At 42.0% G+C, this 26,828-nt stretch overlaps 1 protein-coding gene across 4 annotated transcripts in view; it reads right to left on the bottom strand.

Annotated features, from left to right (window-relative positions):
• LOC127354098 (neuronal PAS domain-containing protein 3) overlaps window positions 1-26,828 on the bottom strand; it is a 286,712-nt gene that overhangs the window by 96,178 nt on the left and 163,706 nt on the right. The window lies entirely within an intron of this gene.

Below are 26,828 nucleotides of genomic sequence, written 5' to 3'. Positions count from 1 at the left end.
TGTGTGTGTGTGTGTGTGTGTGTGTGTGTGTGGGGTGGGCGAGGCACAGATTTGTTTACCCTTCACAAATTCTGCAGGTAATTGCAATTTTGATTGTACATTTATTTATTTTATTCTGTGTGTGTGGACGGATTGTATTGATGTGTTTTGTGTGTGTGTGTGTGGCAGTGAGGTGGAGGGTTAGCGCGTGTGTCAATGTGCGTGTGCGTGTGTGTGTGCTTTATGTCTCTCAGTCATAATGAAATGTTTTGTTGTATTAACCAGAATTTAACTGTCTGAGAGCCGCAGACTGTTGTTCTGCAGTGGAATTAAAGCATCTGAACAAAACAACAAAGAAACTGACTTTTACCTTCAGCAACAATGTAATTAAGGTATTTTAATAAGACTTTAAGAGGATAATGAATGGATTCATTTATGATTGTTATATTTAGAGCAGCAGCTAACAAATGTTTTTAATCTAAATGAATCTGCAAAAAGCCCAAGGTAACGTCAGAACAAAGATATAGTTACTACACTCGTCTTACTAAAGAAGATTAATCGATCAAGCTCTAGTAATGTAATAAAGTACATTTCATGGATTTTCTGCTCAGTTTCTTTCTTTTCTTTTTTTACTAAACACCATTAAAACCATCTGTAACTCTGAAGAGTCTGAATAGTTTATTTAGGTGACAGATTTAAAACTATTTGGACTGTTTTCAAGGGTTTTTATCCCTAAAAACATTGATCCATCCATGTATTAACCAAAATTAGACTCAGAGTCAGAAGTAAGTCACAAAAATTAGAATTTTGGATTTGACTTGAAGGAAAAGACAGTCTCAGCGTCCGTTTGTTGAGTTCTGACTTAAAGGAGTTGTCTGTGTCGCCTGAAACCACGAAACCTCAGTGATACAGTACAAAGTTCCTTAAAAACATAGCAATTAGAACATGAGTTGGGATTATTTGGTCAACCTACTATTCCCAAGGTGAAGAATAAACTTCGAAGCAAACCTGGTTGCAGTCCAGTTTCAAACCGAAGCGTACAATACACACGCCGCTCCGCTGTGGCAGTGTCACGTTTTCAACACATTCTCATTCTGCAGCCAAGTTAACTACAATAAATATGCAGTGTAAGTTAAGTTAAATAAATCCACGTTGACTTTTGGTTTCACAGCAGACCGGAACAGCGCTCTTCTTCCCTCCTCACCACACTGACTTCATTGCTCTTCATGTACTTTTCACATTTAGGCAAGCCAAAAATGTGACACTGACACGGTGTCCTCTAGTACAGTGGTTCCCACTGGGGGGTGCCAGAGATGACAGGGGGTGCGCACAACTTTGTCTGGTTGTGAGGTTACCAAAATAATTACTTACAAAAATTAAATTTATAAAAGGTATCTATATACATTGTAAAACAAGGAGAATAAGGACAAAAACCTACAACTGGTGTTTATTTTTGCAAATAAAAGTTTGTAATTAATTACTTTATTCTTTTAGTGCGTGGGGGTTGGGGTTGGGGGGGCCTGACTTGTCTTGGACACAGGCAAGGGGGGCTTCAAGGAAAAAAGGTTGGGAACCACTGCTCTAGTAGATCAGTGGGTCTATTGCACGCTTTGGATGTGATCATAAAAGCTACAGATCAGGCTTTATTAAAACTGAGGGGTGGCTCACACAAACACAGGACTTCAACCCACTGTTCATGTTCTGTGTAAAACCAAATTAACGTAACGTAACGTTTTGTAGTTTTTGTGCCTAAACCAAACTGCGACTGTTCCACAATGTTACTCTTACATTGCTTTATTTTGAAAGTGTAAACAGATGTTGCATAATTTTGACTAGACCGGCAGTTGTGGAACGTCAGATATTTATTCTACTAACTTTATAATTATATCTTATAGTCTCACATAAATCATACATAAATCTAAAAATCTAAATATTTTTTGCAACTCTAACAGACAAAGACAACATCTACATTCAGACTGTGAATGATATCCCTGCTCCCCACAGGGTGAACCCCTCTACATCTGAATGATGTACAGCGCCACCCTCAGGACAAACCTCACACACACACAGCTACACACACTTAAAGAAATCCATAAAGAGCACAGAGACACATAGCCTGCACACACATACAGGTCTAAATGTTAGGCCACAGACAGTAAAAGACAGAATTAACAACACACACACACACACACACACACACACAACGCACAAATGTCTAAATCTGGGCGTTCAGACAGTAAAAGAAAGAATTGCAATTGATTAGCGAGCGCTGCTGAATGGCTCGCTCCCTCTCTGCTTCCCACCTCCTGCAGATTACTGCATCGATCGGCCTCACACACACACACACACACACACACACACACACACACACACACACACACACACACATATATACACAACACACACAACAGATGAGGCCATCTTTTAACCATTCAGAACGGGCGGTTTAAATGTTACTGTCTAGCTGCCTGCCTCTTAATGACAAATGGAAAAACAGAGAGAGAGAGAGAGAGAGAGAGAGAGAGAGAGAGAGAGAGAGAGAGAGAGAGAGCAAATGAATTGTAAGAAGGACAGAAAAATTGGTGAGGGTGGGTGATATATAGGAAAACGACAAATAAAGAAATCAAGATACGAAGAGAAAGGGAGAGGGGGAGAAAGGGAGGAGAGGTGATTAAAATGAAATAGAGAGAAAGGGAGAAACAAAGAGCAACAAAAATGGGGAAAAGATGGAGGGAGAGGGAGAGAGAGAGAGAGAGAGAGAGAGAGAGAGAGAGAGAGAGAGAGATTAAAAAAGGATTTATGGCCTAAAGTGAGTGGACAAACAAACACGTGTGTTCATTTAAATACCATGTTCATTAACTGCCTCCACTCTTCTGGTTTCAGTGTCTCCTCCAGATGTTCCGACCCGGGAAGATCATCCCAGTTATTTTTCCACCACACAAACTTAGCCAAACATAAAGTGTATCTGCTTTCACAGGTTTCCCTCCAGACACTTAAGTGTCTGGAGATAAATGAGGCCTCTGCTCAAGAGGTGACACTAAATGCAGGTTCCAGGCACTTTCATAGGCTGCTGGCAGCGCTGCAGATCAGAAACCGCCATTTTAACTGCAGCGCCTGTACGGAGCGAGACAACCACGCCTCTACAGCTACATCGGGCAACTGTTTTACCTGGAAATAACAGCTACAGATGCATTTTGATGCTACACTCAGTTGTTATAGGGTGAATGGTGTCTCTGTACGCCCGTTCTAGCCCGTATTTTACTGTGGAAAGAGCAACAACCACGTTTTCCTTACTTTCTGTGTGACTTTAAAATTCAATTCTAGATTATAGCTGTTTCATTACTCGTGTGGTCCATAATAATAAAGTTTATTTTGGTATCCGGTCTAAAAACTGCAGGCAGCCTACAGATGATCTAACAGGATGTAAACATTTCTGTGACTTTACTCTTTGAAGGCTGTTGGAAACTGACCCCGCCTCCTGCCGCTGCCGCTGCCGCCTGATTTCGTCCACGTTCCCGGCGAGGTGCAGTTCATGTCGACGAGCCTTCTGTCGCTGATTTTGGTGAAACTGGATCATATTTTAGGTAGAAAATGTTTTCTGCTTTTCATTTTGATGTCCTCCGACTGCTCCACCTCAACTCTCTGTGATTTAAGTTTCCTGATGGACGGATTGTTGCTAAAGTAGTCGCTAACTGCTGCTAACTGTATCAGAATCAGAATCAGAAATACTTTAATAATTCCAGTGGGGAAATTACTTGTAGGGTGGCTGTCGTTAGCTCAGCTAGCCGTGCCCGGATGGGAAGCTCGGAGCAGCAGGGTACTGTTGGTGTTTACATCACTAACACAAGAGCTTTGGACCACCAGGAGGAGGTTTTCAGGCCCTTTTCAGGCTCCTTTGAATCTCGGACTTTGATTGGGAGTCTAAAGCCTGAGTCCCATCAGGTTAAGGTGGATTTTTGACATAAATATCACAGAAATAAAGACAGAATCTGTTTTGTTTTTCAGTGGCAGAATGTAGAAGAAGAAGAGACGGACATGTGGAGTCAAACTGAAACTGAGTGTGTGAGAATGAACAGAAACAGAGAGACAATGTAAACAGTGGATCAGTTAATGTTGTGATGATAATGTGAGTGTGTTTCTCTCTCTGTGTCTTTTGCAACCAGCATATGGCTCTTTACAGTCTGACACTCAGTTTTAAAGGCACAGTTCACTCATTGGGTTCCCAGTTTGTTCCCAGTTCACACATTAACAACAACTGGAACAACTGGAGCAGCAGATCCCCGGCTGCACAGGGACAATAAAACTCTCCCCCGGCTCCTGTAAACACAATATTTGCCTGGTTTTATTTCCATCAGCTGCTTGTTTTTTTTTTTTAAACCAGCCTGGTCTGCTGGACTCCTGCCAGGTGACGATAATGTCTTATAAACAGTTCTGCTCATTTACGTCGGAGTCAGACGACAGGCAGATCAGGCCGATTTGTCACCGAATCGAGGAGGAATCGTATATTTTGATTTGGTCCTTTTTATTTTACATGATGCTACTGGATGTCGCAACAATTGGACAGAAACAAAACAAAAAAAACACAAATTCTACCTCACAGATCATCGTAGCTTCATTCAGAGTGGACAGAAACAACTCACCAAAACCGTCTTTATTAGTCCTGACGGCGAGGTAAAGCTGTGATATAGCGTTCACTTATAACCATATTAATCAGGTCACATGATGCTGCTCGCTGTCAGTCATCAGGGGTGTTTGAACTTCCTGTTTGAGAGCTGAAGTGCTTCCTGTCCAACTAAAGCACTGACAAGCAGCATCAAGAGCCAGGCTGACATTCTGCCTGCAAAGGTCAACACACACACACCCACACACACACACACACACACACACACACACACACACACACACACACACAAAATCGACTCACACACAAACACACTCAACGTCTTGCTATCATTGCCAAGTCCAAAAGGTCAACTTCATGCTGATTGGTGATAGAACTATCAAATGAACCAATCAATAGCCAGGAGGGGGGGAGGACTAGGAGGAGGGGGAGGAGGGGGTCCAGGGAGAGAGAGGAAGAGCAATCTGAGACGCTGACACATCGAGAGAATAGTTGGGAGGATGAGAGAGGGAGAAAGAGAAGAGAAGGAAAAGAGAGAGAGGGGGGAGAGGAGGCAGGCTTAAGGTGAGGAGAGGGTGAGTGGGGTAAGAAGAATGAGAGAGAGAGAGAGAGAGAGAAGAGAGAGAGAAAGAAAGAGAGAGAGAGATGGGAGATGGGAAGGATGGGGAAAACAGTAAGAGGAAGGTGCGGACAGGTCAACATGTCAATAAAGGAAAGAGTGGAGAGAGAGAGAGAGAGAGAGAGAGAGAGAGAGAGGAAGGGAAAGGAGAGGTTTGGACAGAGGGAGCTGGGGTGAGTGAGGGGGGAGAAGAGGAGAGGCAGAGAGGAAGAGTTGAGGGGAGAGGGCGGTTCAGAAAGGTCAACACATGTCAATATTGGAGAGAGAGAGAGAGAGAGAGATCAGTACATAACAGTAGAGAGAGAGAGAGAGAGAGAGAGAGAGAGAGAGAGAGAGAGAGAGAAGCTCAGCTTTAATACTGTATGTATCTGAACTGAGCTACATATTCACATTATCATCATCAGCTGCTCTCTGGTGGAAACGTATTTCATTTATGTTTATTGTCCCGTTCAGAGACACTTTCAGACTCAACAGTGAGGAGGATTCAAATTCTGGTTCCACTTTAACTGCTGTGATCAGACTGCCAGTTCCTGAAGATATTTTGGCTACATTTTTATTCGTGTTCGAAAATATATGTTTAAAGAAACGCTGAGACAGTCGGAGGAAGGGTAGAGCGAGGCAGAGGAAGGGCAGAGAGAGAGAGAGAGAGATAACAGCATCAGTGGGATATTGCAGACACTCTGAGCTGTCGCTGCTCCTCGTTTTTAATCAAAAGCAACAATCGACAAGTGGACAGGTGACCAACACACACACAGACACACACACACACACACACACACACACACACACACACACACACACACACACACACAGTGACAGCCCTGGAGTAATAATTCCACTCTTCCAGTTATTGCTCAGAGCTCAATATCACTTTAATTCCCTGAAGAGGTGTGTGTGTGTGTGTGTGTGTGTGTGTGTGTGTGTGTGTGTGTGTGTGTGTCGGTGGGTGAGGTCCTAATCTAGTCTCGAGGTCCAGTACTGACCACAGTCTCTCAGCAGTGTGTATTGTACAGTGACAGCTGTACACTGTAGATATTAAAACATTTCTATCAATAAAGAGACAATAATATTCATATCTGAGTCTCATCTGAAGGTGAAGGTGGCTGGCGCCACATAATGGTTGGTTTTAGTGTGAATTAACTTAATTAAGTCTTTAATTTAATTAAGAAAAGGGTTATTTCTTTGAGTGTAACTGTATGAAAGAAGAATAAACCGTCCGGCTCAACATGGATGTTTGAACGTCTACACGTTCATGACAACTGAGCAAACTTCACCTGTTGATGAAGACCTTGTGAATTGGTCGAAAGCTCCTCTACAAGCGAGTGAGTGGACCATGTGATTGTTTCCAAGGTCATTAATGAACCACCAACCTCTGTTTTATTAATGATATCTTACTTTGACAGGTCATGTTTCTCTGGTGTGGTGGTCAGCGTAGGTTTTGATGGACATCCAATCTGTTGCCATGGAGATGAGACGCTGCAAACGGGTGGGCGTGGATGATCAAACAAACACACACACACACACACACACACACACACACACACACAACGATATGTTGTATGATTCAAGGACAGGAACGTTGATAAATCTCTTTAATGCTCTCCAGATGGATGCTGTTTCTCTGCAGTTTAACCTTAGGATACCCTTCCAAAACACACACACACACACACACACACACACACACACACACACACACACACACAGCAGATGCACAGGCGTCAGGATCCTGAGTGTCTCTTCCTCATGCTGGGTTTGTATTGTGTGAACAGAGGAGGATTTCTGGCTGTGACTTCCTGTTGCTCTACAGGAAGTGATCAGAGTCTGTATCTGATGGCCCATTTATACCCTATAGCTCCAATCATCAGCGAGCACACTGTAAGAGTTTAAAGTTTATTTCATAATTGAGATAATAACTTACATTAACTCTCTATTAAAGGGAAGAGTTGCAGACTTTCAGCCAGTGGTATCAGTACAGTGTTTACCTTGCACCCTGGCTCTACACTGTAAAAAAAAGCTGAGAAAACTCATAATTTTGGGAGTTTTCAACTCAAGTCAGTCAAACTCAAACTCAACAAAACAACATTTTAAAATAAATTAATAATAATTAACAATAATTTACCATTCTCCTCTAGAAAATCTTGAATCTTTAAGGTTTGGAAGCAAAATATCTGTATTTTACTTGAACTCTGAACTATAAACACATTAAAGTGTAAAACTAAATACTTTCATATGTTCAATTGCAACTATACTATATGACTATTGATTACCCAAATAATGATTAATTGGGTTCACAGCTCACTGTAAAGGAAATTCTAAAATACAGCAATTTTAGATTCTAAAACTCAAAGGATTAAGGTTTTCTAAGGAAAAGTAAATTATGTCAACAAAAGATTATAAATTGGCAAAACTTTTAAAATATTAATTTATATTAAGGCTTAAAATTATGCATAACTAAGGGTGTGGCTGCTTTGAGTCACAGTTTTCAGTAACCAGACTTCATTCTGCTCCACCTCTTTGCCCATTGTTGGATTAACCGGGAGCCGGCGGAGTCAGGGCTGCCAAGATGGCGACTGCCAGAGCCGACCACACTGAGCTTCACGACGGCTCTTCACAGACCTGTGGAGGACGTCACAGAGACTATGGACAGTTTTAATTACACAGTCTATGCCCTGGGCAGATGGCCTTCAGTGTGGCTCCACCTGCTCAACTCACAGACGTTACATTGAGGTGATGTCTCATAAGAAGTTGCTTTTTTTTCAGGTTCTGAGAAACTTTTACAAATATTAAATATGTATGCTCTGAAAAAATGCATAAAAATAAGACTTTTTTTGTGTTTTTCAGATATATCTTATACAACCGTGGTTTATTGGCATGCAGGGGATTTATTTTCCGTTGCAGTACCACCGTTGGCCACCAGGACAAACTAGCAGCAATGCTAACTCTTCACACCAAACAGTACAAGTACATACATACATACTAACCTACATTAGGCCTTAAAAAACAATAAAAATTCACTATGACAGCTGCTGTAACCGGAGCCTTCTTGTTATGTCTGTTTTTGACCACTAGGGGGACTTAGCACTGCATGCATGGACATACACACATTTAGCTATAACTTAGACACACTTGCACACACACACACTGCGCAGTTATTCATCAAAAGAAGCACAAGAATTGAGCTTGAGGGCCCCAACACAATAAAGACTGAATAAAATACACACACACACATACACTCAGTGGGTCGCTCTCTCTCTCTCTCTCTCTCACACTAATCACATGCTCGCTCATTCTCTTTAATGTCGTCTTAGTTCCTGATTAACTTAATGATAAAAGATACACTGATAACATCTTCAATATTAGGAAGAGAAAATGTAATTACAATGCTCATTTAATCAATTATCCCCGCAGTTATGGTGCGAACATTACCATTCAGCCGTGGATTTGTTAATTTGTGGTAGTGGAAATGGTTTTTATCATGGCGGCGCACGCCGAGAGAGCTTTGGTTTTAACTGGGAGGAAACGGCTGGAAGTCGCTGCAATCATGATTCATCATTCGCAAAATACATGCAAATGATCGTTAGTGATTTACAGTTTAGTGAAGTGGTTTGTTAATCCCAGTTCTTCTACTGAGCTGTGTTACTCCTTCAGATATCAGTCTGTGTCTATTCTGCATGTGAGGGTTCCTTCACTGTTTAATAAAAGACTTTACTGAATAGTCTCTAGAAAGAGGTGAGGTATTTAAATGTCAATCCAGTGCTTCACACCCAATCTCCTACCAACAGTCAACCTTGGTTTATTTAGACATGATCACAATCTTTCCCCAAAGTTAACGACACAGAGCTTCAAAGCTCATTATTTAAAAAAATCTCACCTTGAGGTCCATTTGGGAGACGTTTGGAGCTTCCAGTTATATCACGAGTTACATTAACGGATGGAAACGGGAAGACATCCCGGTAACATATTTAACCGTTTAATACACACACTGGTGCACTATGGCAGTGTTTCCAACTCATTCAGCGGTCACATCAGCAAGAATAAAGCGACGTCGGGTTGCACTTTAAAAATAAAGCTTGCTGATGTTGCAGTTCGGTCAGGTTGAGGAAAAGATCCTAACGTTAGGTTCCTGATCAATCAGCACAGACTTTTGGTTTCACACAGGCGACAAACAGCAGTCTCCTGGGTGAAAGCCATCCCTCCACCCCGACCTCCTCCTCTCACAGACTTTCTCACCCTTTTTATTGCACCTTCAAGCAAATGTGTACTCTTCACATATAGGGGAGGCAAATTGTGACACGGCATCCTCTAGTGGATCGGCTGGGCTGGATATAAGCAAACAGCTACTTAATGGACTGGCTGTTTCCAAAGTCAAGAATTAACTTTGAAACTTTTAAGTCAACATGGACGAGAAGTTCTTCAAGTGCTGAAACAAATCTACAGTCCTATGAAAACTGGTTAACTTCTTCTGCTCAAGAAGGCCGTGTTGTGATTGAAATCACCTTGAGTTGATGTTTTGTCAACCAAGTTTTATTTTTCTAAACTTTGACCACCATTTTAGATAACTTGATGAGACAACAAACTCCCTGATGTTGTATTTGGAAACACATATTTGTAAGTATTTTGTTAATGCTGGCTGTATAAGACATGGTCCACACATATAATGATGTTTTTGAAACAAATATTTTTGAATATTGGCAAGGCAAAACATGACACTGACACGTTATCCTCTAGTGGATCGGCGGGTCTATTGCACGCTTTGCCGTGATACTGGGCTGGTATACGCGTGGACAAGATAGAGATCTCTCCCAAAGACTTTTGCCACAGCTGATTTCCACAAATATTATACAAAATATTACAGAAATCCATCAAAGGATATTTGCTACACAGCTAATCTAATTCTGTATTATGCATCCTTATAGAAAGTGTGATACAATGAATACTAAATCAGACTCAGCATCTGAGGATTCTCAATATTAAAGGATCAAAAGTAGATTTTGTTCAGAGTTTGAGGTTCAAAGTACAACCACTGTCATGATGACAAATTATTATTTACAGGAATCCACATTTTCAGTGTGAAGGACACTCGGATGTTTCCTCCAGATGTTTTCATTCAGACTGACGAATACATCTGAATGCTTCTCCTTTACCACAACCAACAGTAAAGAATCCGATTTGGAGGTTTTTATAGAGACATCCCACTCCACAGCCCAATGGAGAGATGAAGATGGAGAGAACAGAGGGTGGAGGACAAGAGCGAGGGCGAGACAGGGGACGAGAGAGCACGGAGAGGAAGAGGGAGAGAGAGAGAGAGATTATGATTCCAAAGCGGCGGACGGCATTTGTCTTCATTTGGTGTGACTGCCTTCATGCGTTATTATTAGTGGCTGTCGGAGAGAGGCAGAGGGGGAGAGAGAGGGGAGTGAAGGAAATGAAGTGGGGAGGTTGTAGGAAGAGAGAGAGAGAGAGAGAGAGAGAGAGAGAGAGAGAGAGAGAGAGAGAGAGAGAGACAACAATGGAGAGTGAAGGGAGGAAAAAAGAAAGGTTTTGGTTTTTCAGCACAGGGCGGTGAAGGAATCAGCGACTGAAACACACACACACACACACACACACACACAGAGGCTGTTACACTGGAGGCGGTCCAGGATATGACATCTATTTTAAATATTTGTCCTGTTCACAGGGAGATGAAAGAAGGTCAATGGACTCCACACACACAAACACACAGATGGAACTGCCTCGGCTCGTATCGGGCGCAGACATTTTTCAGTCAGGAGCCAATTTTTGTAACTTTCAGCTTTCCACTGGGAACACACTGAATCTCTGTACTTTAATAATCAATGAATTCGATCAGTCAGTTAATCTCTTGAGTGAATTGTTATAACAGGAGTTTTTTCTTCTCTCAAACATTTGCTGGAGACAAAAATGATAAAACTCACTGGAGAAAAGAACAGCAGGTTTTCTGTCAAAGGCAATACACACACCTCGCTGATGCATGAATTTGGGCTGCTGACCAACAGCAAACCGTCCTGACAGCACTGAATGAACAGAACAGTGTGCAGGAGAGTCCCAAACAGAGAAAGCTTTGTTATTAGCAGTGTTGCTAATTGCTAGTTTTATATAAGCCGCTCTGTCTGAGGTTGAAACTGCTCCACAAAAGAGGTTTGCAGAAGGTTGAGAGACAGAGAGAGTTTCAAACACCACTCCGGTCTCCAATGAAAGGACTTTATTCGACCCCCTAAAAAGTCCCCGCTTGGGGGCAGTACTTTCCAAAAGTAGCCTACAGTAACCTTGGGGGTGGGGATTGCAGTGTTGAACATTTCTAACTGCTGGAGTAGTTAAATGTTTTATTTCAACCACCTTTTTGAATGTATCTACACCTGCATCAATTGTTTTATGTTCATGAGTCTCCGACACATCAGCATGAAGTTACAGTCGGATGCACAGGAGAGGAGGACCGTCATTGTGGAACAACAACGGGCTAAAGGAACCTTTCAGTTCCTTGAGATGAAGTTCATGGGACCAAAAGTCCCAGATACTTTGGGTGGACTTAAGTTAACCGACTCAAGCTGCTTTTTCTACGTCAAAATTTAGGAAATTGGCCTAATCTTGACAGGTCTTCATACTGCAGTGGAAACGCAGACAACACCGAGCTAAAGGAACCTTTGAGTTGAGAAAGTAGTTTCTTTAGTTCAGCTGAAGTGAACTAATTCCTGAAGGCCTGAGACTCCTCAGATTAGCTTAGCGATGCTCCAACTGACCGATTAACTCTTTACTTCCTCCAGGAAACGTTTAGATGGCTGTAACTGTGTCTCGCTCTACCTTCTCTCTGTCTCTTTTATCCAGATCTCATTTCCAGTTGAAGAAATGAACTCGTATTGACGTTCAGTGGTTTTCTCTCTGTGTGCTCCAGTTATGAATCCATAAACCAGCAGCGAGGACAGCAGCTCTGTCTGTTTCCTCCCCATTAATGATTTCTCTGTATATTTTGCTGCAGATAAAGTGCTCCCAGATTGAAAATGATTTCCTTTTTTCTAAATCTCATTAAGACGGTTCTTTCCCTCTCCATCCCTTCAGGGTTCGGCTTTCTTTTTTGGACAAGCAACTCCCATTCAATCAAATAAATCCTCCTCTTATGTTCGATTTCAGTTTCCCCCTGCTGTTCTGACGTTATTTTCATTTGTTCTGGTACATTTCTTCATCTAAAAACACAGAGTTTGATGCACACAGGCATACAAACATGAAATCATTTACACAGACAAGTTCAAATGCACACACACGCACAAAATCACAGGTATACATGCAAGTGTAACATCAAAATACGACAAACACAGGTACAACAGCTGCATGGGAGCTGCTTCACTCCTCTAGCTCCTCTCTCTAACCAGCTGATTTAGTGCTGAGGCACGTATTGGAGTGGAAAACAAACGCCTCCAGCAGCAGCAGCGGCGGCAGTGGAGCGAGAGGTTATGTTTGACACGCCGCTAACTCTCACGGTAAAAATTTAAAGAGACTCGGTTTACAGCGGGCATCCAACACCCGGAGTACACGGGGCGTTTGTGAGCCTGCAGAGAGTCCAACAGCAGGAGAGCGAACGCCCCCCCCCGCCGCAGTAAACCCCACCCGTCTGGTGCTCCACAAAGGGCAAAACAAACACTGTAAGAAGCATGTGGAAGCTCTGTTTGATCCAGATGTGGTGCACAGGGTTTCCATGTTTTTCTGTAAAGAAATACTCACTGCACTGTGAAAGGCAGGAAGACGCACAGTTTTTTTTGGGATGTGAATAGAAATTTCTTTGGGTTTTGCATCTATCTCTAATAATAGCTTTTTATTTTATTAATTACAAATATTTAATCTTTTTTACAGTAATATAGATGAAAGTCACAGTAATGTATTGTGTTCTCAATATTAGTGTAAAAAAATATTTCGATGTGAAATTACAGAATGATATTGTATTATATTGTATTGTATTGTGTTCTGTCATATCATCATTTTTTTTACTGTTTTTTAAGAGCATTACACTCCTGACTGGACGGTTCACAGCAGAGAAAACTTTTGCTGGATTTCATCTGTGCCACAAAATGCAACAAACAGCATCAGAATGAAACATAAAGCGGTTCAAATGTTTTTTGAATTGTATCTGTTGAGCTTATTCTGATGATTCCACAGTTAAATGTTATATTAATAAAGAATACAGCAGTCTGCCAACTAACCAGCTGTAAGACCGGAAAGAAAAACCAAACCAGACCAAATCAAAGAAGACCCAAAACTAAACCAACCTACAAACCAAACAAAGCCAAACCAGAAGAGACAAGACCAAAATCCAAACCTCAAACAAAACCAAACCCGACACAACCTCATTAAACAATAAACCAAACTATTCCCAGCCTGACTACACCAAAAACACAACCAAAGCAAACAGACCAGACCAGAACCAGATCAAACCAAACTAGACCGAACCAGACTAATCTAGACTGAATCAATCCAAACTAAAACAAAACCACAAACCAAACCTGAACCAGGTCAGTCTGTATGAAACAGACGCCGCCTCTGGAACCAGAACTGTACCACACACACACACACACACACACACAGGCAACAGATCGGTGATGGGACTGAAGCCATAACCTTCCCCTCCCTACCCACAATCCCTCTGGGGACTGCCCTCGCCAGCTGCTACTGCTGCCTCCCTGACACACACACACACACACACACACACACACACACACACACACACACACTCACACACAGAGGGAAAATTAGAGAGAGACAAAATGAGAGAGAAACATGCAAAGAGAGAATAAGGGGGGGAGAGGGGAAGAAAGGATGAGGTTGAACGACATCAGGAATGAATGAGATGAGAGAAAGAGAGAGAACGAGAGCCGGAATCATGGAGGCGTTTCCCGTTTGATTAGAGCAGATTTCTCTGTTGGATTGTAGTGATTATGGAGGGTGACAGAGCCAGGTGACTGAGACATGCCAGCCCCTCTCCCTCTCTCTCTCTCTCTCTCTCTCTCTCACACACACACACACACACACACACACACTAATAAATGTGTTCATGACACTGTAACACACACACACACACACACACACACACACACACACACACACACTTCTCTGCAGACTTGTTAATGTGAACATGGCACATGTGTTTCACATCCTGTCTGCATCCAACCTGCATCCCCAGCGGGGGTTCGGCTTTTATGACACCACATGACGGCGGCGCACAACGCGTCTCGACGGCGAAACGTCACGCAAAACAAAATAAAACGATACGGAAACAAATATGAAAATAAAACACAACGAGAGGGAACAACAGGACAGCACACAAACCCACTGACCCGATATAACGCCACATGTTCAATTACTATTTATCCCTTTTCTGCTTTATACACTGTAACATTTGAAAACACCGACAGCTGTTGCTTTTTCCTTATATTTTTCTACTTATATTACTATTACGGTTAAATGAATGCTATGACACAAAAAAGTTCCTCACTTTTTAGCTGTATCATTATATAACATTAAATTAAGGAACTTGGGTAGACAGACTATACGTATATTATATGTATACCACCAGGCTCTTAAAGGACTTCACAGGAAGCCAAACACTGATCACCACTGTTAAAGGAAGACAAACTCATGTCAAAAGAGTAGCGGCAACAAAAGCTGACAGTTGCATCGTCTCACGTCGCCTGTGTGTTGGCCAAAGAGCGATACTAGAACAAACCACACTGACGACAGCAAACAGCCAGCTAGTATGTACGTTCTGCGCCTGTGCGAGAGGTAATGCCGCTCCATACCAACCGCTCTGTGGATGTAGGTTGTTAGCATTATCCGTCGGCCGAAAAAAGACACTGCGAAAACTTATTTATAACAAAGATATTTTCTGTAATGTATAAAAAGTCTGAAAACATATTTATAGTCCCCCAAATAAATGACTATATTACTGATATTAATACCCATTACTTCAGCAACACGAACACAGAAATGTCAAATACCCTAAAGTTTTATGTTGAGCATCTTCAATAACCCCCAAAACACTCCAGTATTGTCCAAATCGGCCAAGCAGTTGCTGAAATGTTGTCCATAGAGGTGATTTTCAAGGCTAATTATATTATGCTAATTAAGTTATTATCAGTTTCTAATCGTGGGGACTTCTGGCTTCACAATGACTCTCTAGTGCCTGGTAGACTTGAATTGCAAAATCTAAATAGAGTTGTTTTTAACATGTTGGAATATGGCTGAAATATGAACCAGGTAGGTTTTTGTTTCATTCAGAGAAACAACAAGCATCAAAACTCTACAACATGAAATGACGCAGTTTCATTCCCTTATGGAGACATTTGTCCATTTTCTCCAAAGTGAAACAAAACCATGAAAGTAGAGAAAAATAATGGGAGCACACAATCACATTCACCTCCTTAAACCTCCGAACACACACACAAAGGGTTCCTGTGCTTTGGGGGGAAAAAGGGGGTGCAGGGGATGAGAGAAAAGAAGAGGAGAAAGGAAGTGGAGAGGGAACGTCAAAATAAAAGCATCTTGGAGAAAGAAAGAAACAGAGAGAAGAAAAGAGAAAATCCCCCTGTCGTCTCTGTGACAGTAAAACCATTAATCCACATGCTCACAACCTTATAATGAAATTATTCTACAGAATCCGCTTTCACCGTGCGTGTGTGTGTGTGCGTGTGTGTGTGTGTGGCAGCAGATTAATTTGGCGGGGGGTGAGGATTCGCTCTATCCTGCGTCTGGAGAGGAGGGAAGGTTTTACATCTCAACCGTCCCTGTTCAGCTCAGCGTTAGGGACACACACACACACACACACACAAAAAAAAACACACATCTTGGAGGAACAAATAATTGTGGGAACGCTCGTCAATAAATATGCAATTACACACAGTGGTATGCACACACACGCAGTCAGAAACAAGCAGACACACACACACACACACACACACACACACACACACACACAGCAGGAACAAAGCGACAGAAGGACGGAGATATAATCTGATCGTCTTTTCATTGATGTCGTTTGTTCAATTGTCTCTTTGGCTTTCTAGTTATCCTCAGTTTCCTTTGACCTCACACACACACACACACACACACACACACACACACACACAAGCACATAAACAAGTATTCAGTCACTATTACTACTTACTACTGTAAGTATGTCCACGTACAATACCTGCTGCTAACGTTAGCTCAGCTGGTTTTTCTGAGAACTTAAGATCCAGACGTCTGATGACTAAAATCAACTCGACTACATATAGAACATAGCTCTAGAGTTTATAAGCATTTTAATATGGAAATGTTACAAATTGTACCCAATTTTTAGATAACACAGTGCACAGTGCGCACTTCTTCCATACTTTAAAGTAACTAAAATCAATTCAATGTATATGCCTGATCATTTAATAGCTCTGCATGTCATCAGACCACAATGCGTGCGCATGAGCTGTAAATATATCTACAGAAGCTGCAGGTCGACTTCTACGGAGTCCGCCATTGTGACCCGCCACGTTTGTACAGTAGCCCAGAACGGACCAATCACTGGCTCTAGATTGGGGCATTTTGTGACCACCATAGTTTCTCCTTCACGTTTGGAGGATGAAGAATGAAGAATATAATCCTTTAAATATTAGTTAATGGACTGATATTATATGTGTTCTTTTTCAGGGTTAGGGTTACGTTTAAGTTTCTTACCGTGTTTAGACTTTATTAATTATTGATATTAAGTCACATATGGTTAAGCAAGATGAAATAGTTATTAAACATTTTATTATCTATACACTGTAAAAAAATTGCTTTTACGGTGAAAAACTGTGAAACAATGACAGTAAAAGACTGTAAACTCTAAATAGGTTGAAGTTTCTGTAACACTGATATCTCACAGCACAACCTTTATTCATACGACATCTGAAAGGAATTTATATGGAATAAAGTTGTTTTTTATATTACAGACTGTAGTAAAACTGTTTGTTATGATGGTATTTATACAGTACAATATGGACCAACAGTACTAATATCCTGTAATACTAATGGAAACAGAAATATAAAAAGTTCTACAGTATTTATAACACTAAAGTTCTGCCAACTACAGTGTTGACATCGGCTTACTTTGGTCTCTCTAACCTCTCTCACCCTCCATCACTTCATTCCCTCTCTCTCCCCCTTCCTTTTCTCCCCCTTTCTCTCTCTCCCCGGCCCCGAGCCTGTTGAAATTCAGCCCATCTCTCAAGGTTGTTAACTCTCTCTCCCTCCCTCTCTCTCTCTCTCTCTCTCTCTCTCTCTCCCTCTCTCACATCAGCATCACGTCGGCCAGGGAGGGGGTCAAAGTTCACGGCGATCCGCCTGCCTCCGCCGTCCTCCCACCGGACCGATTGATTGACAGCAATCAGGACTAACCTCCACCCTCTCCCCCTTGCCTCCCCCCTCCCCCTCCACCTGTCAAGACAAAGTGGCTGCTTCTGCGCGTGTGTGTGTGTGTGTGTGTGTGTGTGTGTGTGTGGACCATTTCCTCTGTCATTTTTAATTATCCAAATGATATTCAGCTTCAGACACTCTCTGCCCGCTCCCCTGAAAAAAATAAATAAAAAACTCCCATAATCCTGCAGTCCACCCTCCCAACAGATGCTGTCAGGAGGGCACCGTCGCGCCGCCATTAGCATAAGAGCGTGTTTGTTTAAAGAGCCCGTCCCGCCTATAAAATCAAACAATTAGAGATGCAGACAAGCCTCGGCCTATTGACTGCATAAATAATAAGACCCCGCACTCGTCTTTTCTCTCTTTTTTCCTTCCTTTCACCCTCGTTTTTTCCCCTCTTTCGCTCTCTGGGCGCTTCTATTGGTTCAGGCCTCTCTCTCTCTCTCTCTCTCTCTCTCTCTCTCTCTCTGTCTCCGCCCGTCTCTCCGCAGTTATTCCCACAGCTAATGAACCTGCCGGACCTCACAGGAAGTGGAGAGAGGTGTGGGGGGGGTGGGGTTGTGGGTAATCAGGATGCGAGGCTCGACGCTCACCGCCGTGACCTTTAGTCTCGCCGCCGCCGGGTCACGCCGGGCCTCTGGAGTCATCTGCGCATGCAGGCTGGCGAAACCCGGCAGAAACCCACGGCTCGGCCTGTGTGTGTGTGTGTGTGTGTGTGTGTGTGTGTGTGTTAATGCGTTCGCTTTTGAATATGCAGGTCTTAAAAATTCATCTCAAGGCCTGAAGTTCAACGCTCAGACACAGAGAGTGAAATACATCTGAAATACTGCGTCGGACTGGTGCCTGTGTGTGTGTGTGTGAGTGTGTGTGTGTCTGTGTGTGTGTGAGTGAGAGTGTGTGTCTGTGTGTGTGTCTGTGAGTAATTTGAGGCTAATAAATAATGAGTTCTTTTCGTCAGACTTTGCTCATCATTTTGATACATTTTTTAAATACATTTTCAACATATTTCATACGTGCTTTGTTAATCAAATGTATACCGTAGTCTGGGTGAATACTGGATTCTGATTGGCTGCAGGGTGTCCATTAATCCCTGATAATTGAAACCGTTCTAAAATTAATTAAATAAAAAAGATAAAAAGATAAATTAAATGAAAAAACAAGTCGTAGTGTTCTTCGGTACCTTATCCTCTGAACACCACAGGATGGACGTAACACACAATATTATTATTATTATTATTATTATTATTATTATTATTATTATAAAAATATAATATTTAAAAATAAAATAACACACAACCAGTGGTCTGGTCCTTTAAAATTCCCCATCTGTCTGCCTCTCTGTCTGTCTGTCTGTCTGTCTGTGTATTCGTCTGTCTGTCAGATGCACACAGACGCATTCCACCACTTCCTGTTTATAAACCTCCATCGTAATATTCCCATAATCCACCGGGAGATGTGTCCTGTCATCCCTGCGTCCTTTCACGTCTCCACGTCTAATTTTTACCTACGGTGACACTCATTGGCTGACAGTTTGATTGACGGGCTGACAGAAAGCGGTGTCGTGTCTGCGCGCCGTCGCTGTCGCCTTTAATTTCCCCCTCATCGCTGTGACAACACACGGGCGCCTCACATCTGTTTTACCCGACACGGAGGGACGCGGTCGGTTAACAGCTGCAGGTGAAGGACTCAAACACTTCATTCAGTTCAAACAGGACGCTGGTTGGGTTCCTCTTCGTCACACAAACTGCTGCTGTTGCTTAAATCCAGACTCCATCTTATTTTAGCTCAGATGTTTTAATCATTGAATTATTTTAGAAACACAACCAGCATGTTTAACATAGTAAATATTTTGGGTCTAAATCCTCAGGCACAGTGAGGAGAAATGAGAATGAAGGGGAGAAAGCGGACAAAGCGCATGAATGTTAACTAACTGAACCCCCAGAAAGACACATTTTACATTTTCTGTGCAGAAATTAAACTATTACTACTACTAAGTAGCATCATCGCAAAACTTTTGATGGTAAAACTTATACAGTAAAATACGGAATCAAACTCAACAGTACCAATATGCTTTTACTGTAAAAGGAGAAAAAGTTCGACCGTATTTATTTTTTTATTTTTTAATAGTTTATGTCTTAAATAATAACCTAAACAATTTATTTCAGTTTTCTTCACAGTAATGAATGAAATGTGAGTTTTAGGTCTACTGTGTGTAAGTTTTCATACCCCGTTAAATCAAGAAGGCCACGCACCCCCCCGTGAAGCTTCGGTGACCCCTGGTGGGGGTCCCGACCTCCAGGTTTGGAACCACTGCTGTAGAGCACTTTGTGGAACAGATATATTCAAAGATTTTGAAATTTAGACAGACAATGTGACTTTATTTGATTAAATTCTCTCGCTGACAACAAGGTGAAGTTTTTTTTAAATATGATCAAATAAAAATGAAACCTGATCAAAATATGTTGACTCTGAATTGTCCTGCACATGTGGGATGAAAGACGTGTGTGTGTGTGTGTGTGTGTTGTTGTTGTAGGTGTTTGTGTGTGTCATCACCTTCACGTCATGAGTGAGTGATGCTGTGTGTGTGTGTGTGTGTGTGTGTGTGTAATGGATGAGTGCATCCGAACAACAGTGGAGATATTTACCATAAACCATCTATTAAAGCAGGGCGGGGCCCGTCAGCTGCCATCACTCTGACTCTGTGTGTGTGTGTGTGTGTGTGTTTAACTGTGACTATACTCTTCTATCTACTCTCAGTCACATTTTATGGGTGTGTTCATGCTCTTTAATCTGGTTGACATCCAAATGTTGAAAGAAAATGTACGTGTGTGTTTCCATGCTGCTGTGTGATTATTAGTTGGTTCATTGAGAGAAACAGTCGGCCAATCAGACGTCATTAAACCACCGCAGAAGAGGGTGAAACAAGAAGATGGTATTAAAGCTGCAGGAGGTTATTTCTATAAAAACGTTTTGTTATATTTGCTGAAACTTTCACTATATCCTGGCTGTTTCTTGGTTGAGCTAATGTCAGCTGGTACGCTGGTACAGGGGTTTCCACAATACTTTATTACTAACACGCCATCCTCATCAAGTCCGGTGGTACGGCTGCTGTTTATCATACATGAACAAAACAGACGCCACACGTAGTCCAAACGTTACAGTTGAGTTGAGTCTGATGACATTTCTCTCATATCTACACTGTAAAATAATGAAGTAATAGTTACAGTAAAAACAGTGGTAGCTGTGGTTGCTAGAACTTTATCATATTAAAGAACTTAGTAGAACTATTTTTATTAGTTTTTCTATTTATACTATTAATATGGTAAAAGTTTTTACCATCAAAAGAAATGAGATGAATGCTATGACTGGTTATCTGTGCAGTTCACAGTCTGTAAATCTGCAATATAAAAAAACCTTCCTTCCTTTAAAATGTCGTAGAAATAAAGTTTTTGCTGTTTTACTGTTACAGAAAATGTAACCTATTTAGAGTTTACAGTCTTTTACTGTCATTGTTTGACAGTTTTCACTGTAAAATCTACAGAAACTTGTAACAGTGAAGGAAACACAGTCTCTTAAAAGCACGTTTCACAATTTTGGCTGTTTGAGAAACTTCAAACAGACAAAATGTCCTCCATTTCCAAAATGTTCTTATTTCCCAAATATGTCTTCATGATTCATAACTATCCCCACTTCCTAAGATTGCCTTTACTTTACTAAAATGTGTCCTCACTCTTTGTCAAAGCCAGCTACGTCCCTGTCTCCATCTTGTCTTCCTGTCAGATTGTCTTCACATCTTGCTGTCTTTCCAACTACCTGTCTGTTGCCCCCATCTTTCTGTCCATGTCTTGCTCTCTTACTTGTCCTTCCATCTCCTCACACAGAGACAAAACAACCAAACAGGTTGTGTGTGGGTTTGTGTGTGTGTGTGTGTGTGTGTGTGTGTGCTAACAGGTGTGGTCCTCCCCCCGACACTCATCACGCCAGGTGCTCTGCCAGGCTGTTACAAACACACAAAGGAAATCACACACACTTTCTTCCTCTTTGTCTCTTTTCCACGGTTCACTTTCTGACTTTCCTAAACACACACAGTGTCTGTCTCTTCATCAATCACTCTCTAATTGTTCACACTCTTTGGACTAACACATGCACACAGTTCCCTTTATTACACCCCCCCTCCCCTGTCTCTCTCTCTGTTTAATTAGTGTCCGTCTGTCCGCCGCCTCTTCATCTTCAAACGCCACATGGTGTCTTTAAAGACACCAAACATCAATCTGCTCTTTAAAGTCCAAAAACACCACAACACTTTCACTTCATCAGCAACAACTAAACTTCCTCCTACTTCCTGACCCGCTCAACTTCCTCCGGCGCGGACCGTAACGCAGTCCAACTCTAAGATCGGATCCAAAGTTCTTCTCTGTGGTCTTTCTTTAAAGGGACAGTCTTTTCCAGAGTCAGGTGAGAACATGGAGATCAGTTCATCGCTGTTTAGCTTAGCATAGCAAAGCTCCATCAAAAGAGAAAGAGAAAAAGCAGTTCCAACAACTTCACAGCTGTCTGATTTACATGGTGTAGCTGTTTAGTTTAGTTTAGTAGACATGTACAAAAGATCAAAAAGTCTGTCTTTGGATTTCTTCTAGTGGAAACGGTGTGCACGAGGGCGGTTCTTCCAACAGGGACAGTATGGGTGGAAGTAATGGATTCCACTTTTCAAGTATTTTCATTTCACAAAGTCTGAAACAACTGTCAGTGAATGAAACATTTATTCCCACTGAACCAGAGTTGGTGACTGTTAGAACAGCAGAAAGACTAACAAGCTGCGAAACGTGTCAGAGAAAAAAGTACGACCTGAAATTCAGGCTGTTAGTTGTCAGATTCCAGTATTCATTTATTTTAAATATCCTTCTTATTGTTTTATTTGTTTGTCATTACTGCCTGCTTTCTTCATTTATTTTATTCAGTTTTTAGTATAACTTTTATTAAATACTTGCATTTTATTTTTATTTATTTATTTTTACCTTATTTCAGTTTTACTCCATTCTGTCTTATTGTCGTCTTGTCAATTGTCTGTGAAGCACTTTGAACTGCACTAAGCTGTTTGAAATGTGCTATACGAATAAAGTTTGATTGATAGATTGATTCAAATGTGCGGAACAAAACTCAGGAGAAGCAGCACAACCTGAGAGTATTTCCCATCTTTGCTGAGAGTTGGTAAAGGACTGAAACGCCCCCACTGTCCCCAGTAAAGGCAGGGTGAGTTCAGTCCTTTTAGCAAATAAACGTCCGGGCTATTAGAAGGTGTACGGTATATTTGGCCTCATTAACAGTGGGAGAAGGAGGAGACATGACGTCCGTCTTTTATATGTCGATGATTCTAACATAGCCAAGAAATACAGTTGTAACAAACTATTATCCTGTAAAATATCAAATCATTTCAGACCTCAATACGTCTACTAGCAACACAGCTTCCCTTCAGAGACACTGCGGCCATGTTTTCCTACACAGATCTCCATTGATGAGTAATAAAGTTCATACAAATACAAGCTTCACTCATTTACCCTCACACAGACAGACACACACACACACACACACACACACACACAGACACAGACCTGACAGCAGGGCACACATGGAGCTTTACATCCTGTTTAATGACTGCTCCCTCTCTCTCCCTCTCTCCCTCTCTTCATTAAGCGTTATCAACCTCTCTGGCCTAATCTCTCTGAAATTAGTGTCTGGTCTCTACCACCTAAGTGACTGGCTGGCATTCATTAGCGCTGCGGTTTAGCCAAATCAATCACGCCGCGCCCCGTCCGCCACGCTTTCTTAAAATGTCATCCTCAAACTTCTCACAATCAATTAAGCGGGAGATTAATGAGGCCAATTTGCCACCAACACGTCGGCCTCCCCTCCTCCGCTGAAAAGGCTGCACGCACACACACAAACACACACTCACAATGGTGTGGAGACACACTTTGAATTATATATGTACACAGAGGACACACGCACCAATTCCTGTAGAAAGTGTGTTTGTCCTATAAGAAGTTGAGTAATAAACCAAAATAAAAGAATCATTTGATATTCCATTACTATGTGTACATGGGGAATGCACTTTAGATATTAATGATGTGTATTAGTGTATGAAACTACAGCTATTGTCTAATACTTGTTCAGAAATGTTTATTTAGTGCTGTGAGAAGAGGAGGCGTAATAAGCATTGACTGTTTCCATCATTAATCGTATAATCTCTTATTCTTTCTTTTAGCAGCGAGGACCCACTGAGACCGAGGTCTCTTCTCCAGGGGTTCCCTGCGACAGCGTGAGAACGGGATAAAATACACATAAAAGACATAATTATACACACTTTTATAGGAAACGCAATGTGTTGCCATCCATATTGCCATAATATTTGGATTTGCAGGCCTAATCCTGAGCAGCAAACCTCCAACACGTCATCAAGGTCAACAGCTTGATCCGGCTGTACAGTGGAAGAACACTGTACCAGCATCACCGCTGACCCCCCAAACTAAAACCCTGTTAGTGTAGCCTGGTTCCAGTTATTGAATTACAGTCCAATCTGTGAATAGAGCCCGTCATGTTGTGTGACTATAAATCATAGAAAACTTGGTACTTTCGAAAACAAAACGTAGATATAAGCAGGTAAGCTTTAAAAAGTAGTCTCTTCATACAGAGTACAAGAGCAAAACTCCCTCACACACACACACACACACACCCACACACACACACACACACACACACGCCTTCCGACTTCCAGGTGAGGGAGGCCCACATTGTTCGTGTCACTTCCAATCTCACAGCTGCTTCAATCTGCCTCGGGATCTGCCTCATATGGTTGTCATAGAGACTCTCCAGGGATTATAACAAGGTATTATGGGATGTATAGTGTGTCGAGCTGCAGGATCAGAACACGGTGTTAACACTGATACACACACACACACACACACACACACACACACACACACACACACGGCTCGACACAGCAGCGATGCTCAGAGCAGCGTGAGCGGATGCGCGGTGGCTCAGCTGCTCTTGCTTGTTCCAGCCTCGTGTTAACACTCACACATGACAACATGATGTGCAGAGTGGCGGAAGAGGAGAGTCGGTTGTCACGGCGACACGCTCGCTCTCCGCGGTGGCTGTCTGTGGGATTAAAGCGGGACAGATAAAGAACAATCGTACCAACAAGGACTCGTGATGGATGTGGTGGAGTCAGCTGGTTTGACGCAGGAACAGCGCCCTCTGGCTGCCAGCGTTACAATCATAGTGTTCACACCTCTGAGAGCGCAGTGACGCCCACAAAGTATTTAAATAAACATCTGGTCAGAGAACCATACAACGAGAGCACGGGACAGGAAGCAATGAACCAGGTAGTTACAGCTTACTAACAGCTGAAACACTCCTCAGACGGCATCACACACACAACAGACGGTGAATTAACAGCGTTATGAGCCGGTGCTAACATATCTAGAGTCTGTTTCTAGAGTTACATGTTGTTACGAACACGTTAGGAATTGTTAAAATGTGATATTTCTTAAAGGGAGTTTGGTGCAGGGAGCTTTTAGTTGGATTCAAACTGCTGATATGGATCATTGTTAACGTTTAGTCTCCACTACAGAAACACTAGCTAACTGCTGAAGGCTGATCAGGTGGTCTGATGTTGAGTGCTGTTAGTTATTAGTCTGATTAATGCTTTAAAAATGTGTGTATTGATTACTGATTATCAGCTAACTGTACTCTGATGGCAGTATGCTGTAAATGGTTGCCCTTTGTGTGCCTGTTACTATCCTACGACTTATTTTACAGTTTCATGGTCAGTTCCAGCTGTGTAGGAGTCGCGTTGAGTTACTGCTGATTAAAACACTTTTTTGCTGCCTCATAATAAAAGTATTTACATAACAAAATAAACTGAGACTTTTATTGTGAAGAAGTTACAGAAATGTGTTTATCGGAGTAGAGCAGCTTAGTTAGCTGCTTTTCGCACTCTATTCATTCAATTTTGGACTTTCTCCTCCTGTTAAGACACACCTTCGAGCGGGTTGTAAAGGAGATGCAATCCCTGCAATGCTGGGCTGGTTCCACCGAGTCAAACCGAGTCGAACCCGGCCAGCACGCGTATGGAAAAACGTCACAAACACTTCAAGAACCCAGATTACAAGGCAGGCAGTTGTGTAATGTGAGCAGGACGGTCAGTGTCGGTGTGTTTTTCACACAGCGGACGTTTCAGTTTGTAATGAATTCTTCATGTCTGTGAGCCACTATTCTGTCGGGATCCTTGAATACGATAAAGAAGATTAGAAAAGTGTGTATTTTTACGCAGCGAGGGCTCACTGGTGTCAGTGAGATTACAGTAATAATCAGGTGTAACAGATGCAAACACACACAAAGAGTCTTGCACGCAAACAATGAAAAAGAACAACTCTTTTGGAGGGTTATAAAATCATGTCAGAAACGGATGTACGCTTACAAACAGTGCGTATTGTACGACACACACACACACACAGATTACGAGGCTCTATCAGCTGTGCTATCGCGTCAGCCTGGTTGTGATGTTAAAAGCTCAGCCTTTGGGCTGTAAGTTAAACAGATAAGGAGTGGAGCATGTTAGGGATTAATACTACAAGACACACACACACACACTTCACACACACACACACACACACACACACACACACACACACACATAAACCCGAGGGAGGGAACAGCGATAACCCAGTCATTATCATACTTTCATAATTCCATTTAATAATTCAGCTTAGCCGGGGCAGCAGCTGGATGTTGAGGAATAATTGAAGTCGGCTGTGGTGAAAAATCTGAGGGTGAATTATGAAGAATTGGCGCACTAATAATGTAAAGGTACATTACGAGGAATAATTTAGCTTCAGAAAAGCTCAAAGGCAAATCACAAGAAATAATTCAGCCAACAAAATGGTGTAAAATCCTCTTTCTGAGAAGAAATGTGACAGGATTTGGACCCCAGACTGTTATATTCTAAGGATTCAGTAACTGTAGTGAAATAACAGAGAGTAATTCATAATTCATCAGGCCTCGCTACTGGCACCATGAGGCTTTGATGCTCATTGCACACTAGGAAGCAGAGGGAGAGCTTTGCGGTTCTTAGATCTTTACCACTAGTAAAGTTAATGTAAGTAAATGTAACGTACG

This window comes from Dicentrarchus labrax, unplaced genomic scaffold, assembly GCF_905237075.1.
Source record: "Dicentrarchus labrax unplaced genomic scaffold, dlabrax2021, whole genome shotgun sequence".
Lineage (NCBI taxonomy): Eukaryota > Metazoa > Chordata > Actinopteri > Moronidae > Dicentrarchus > Dicentrarchus labrax.
Note: the sequence above shows the minus strand (reverse complement) of the source record. Positions and strands in the feature narration are given on the sequence as shown.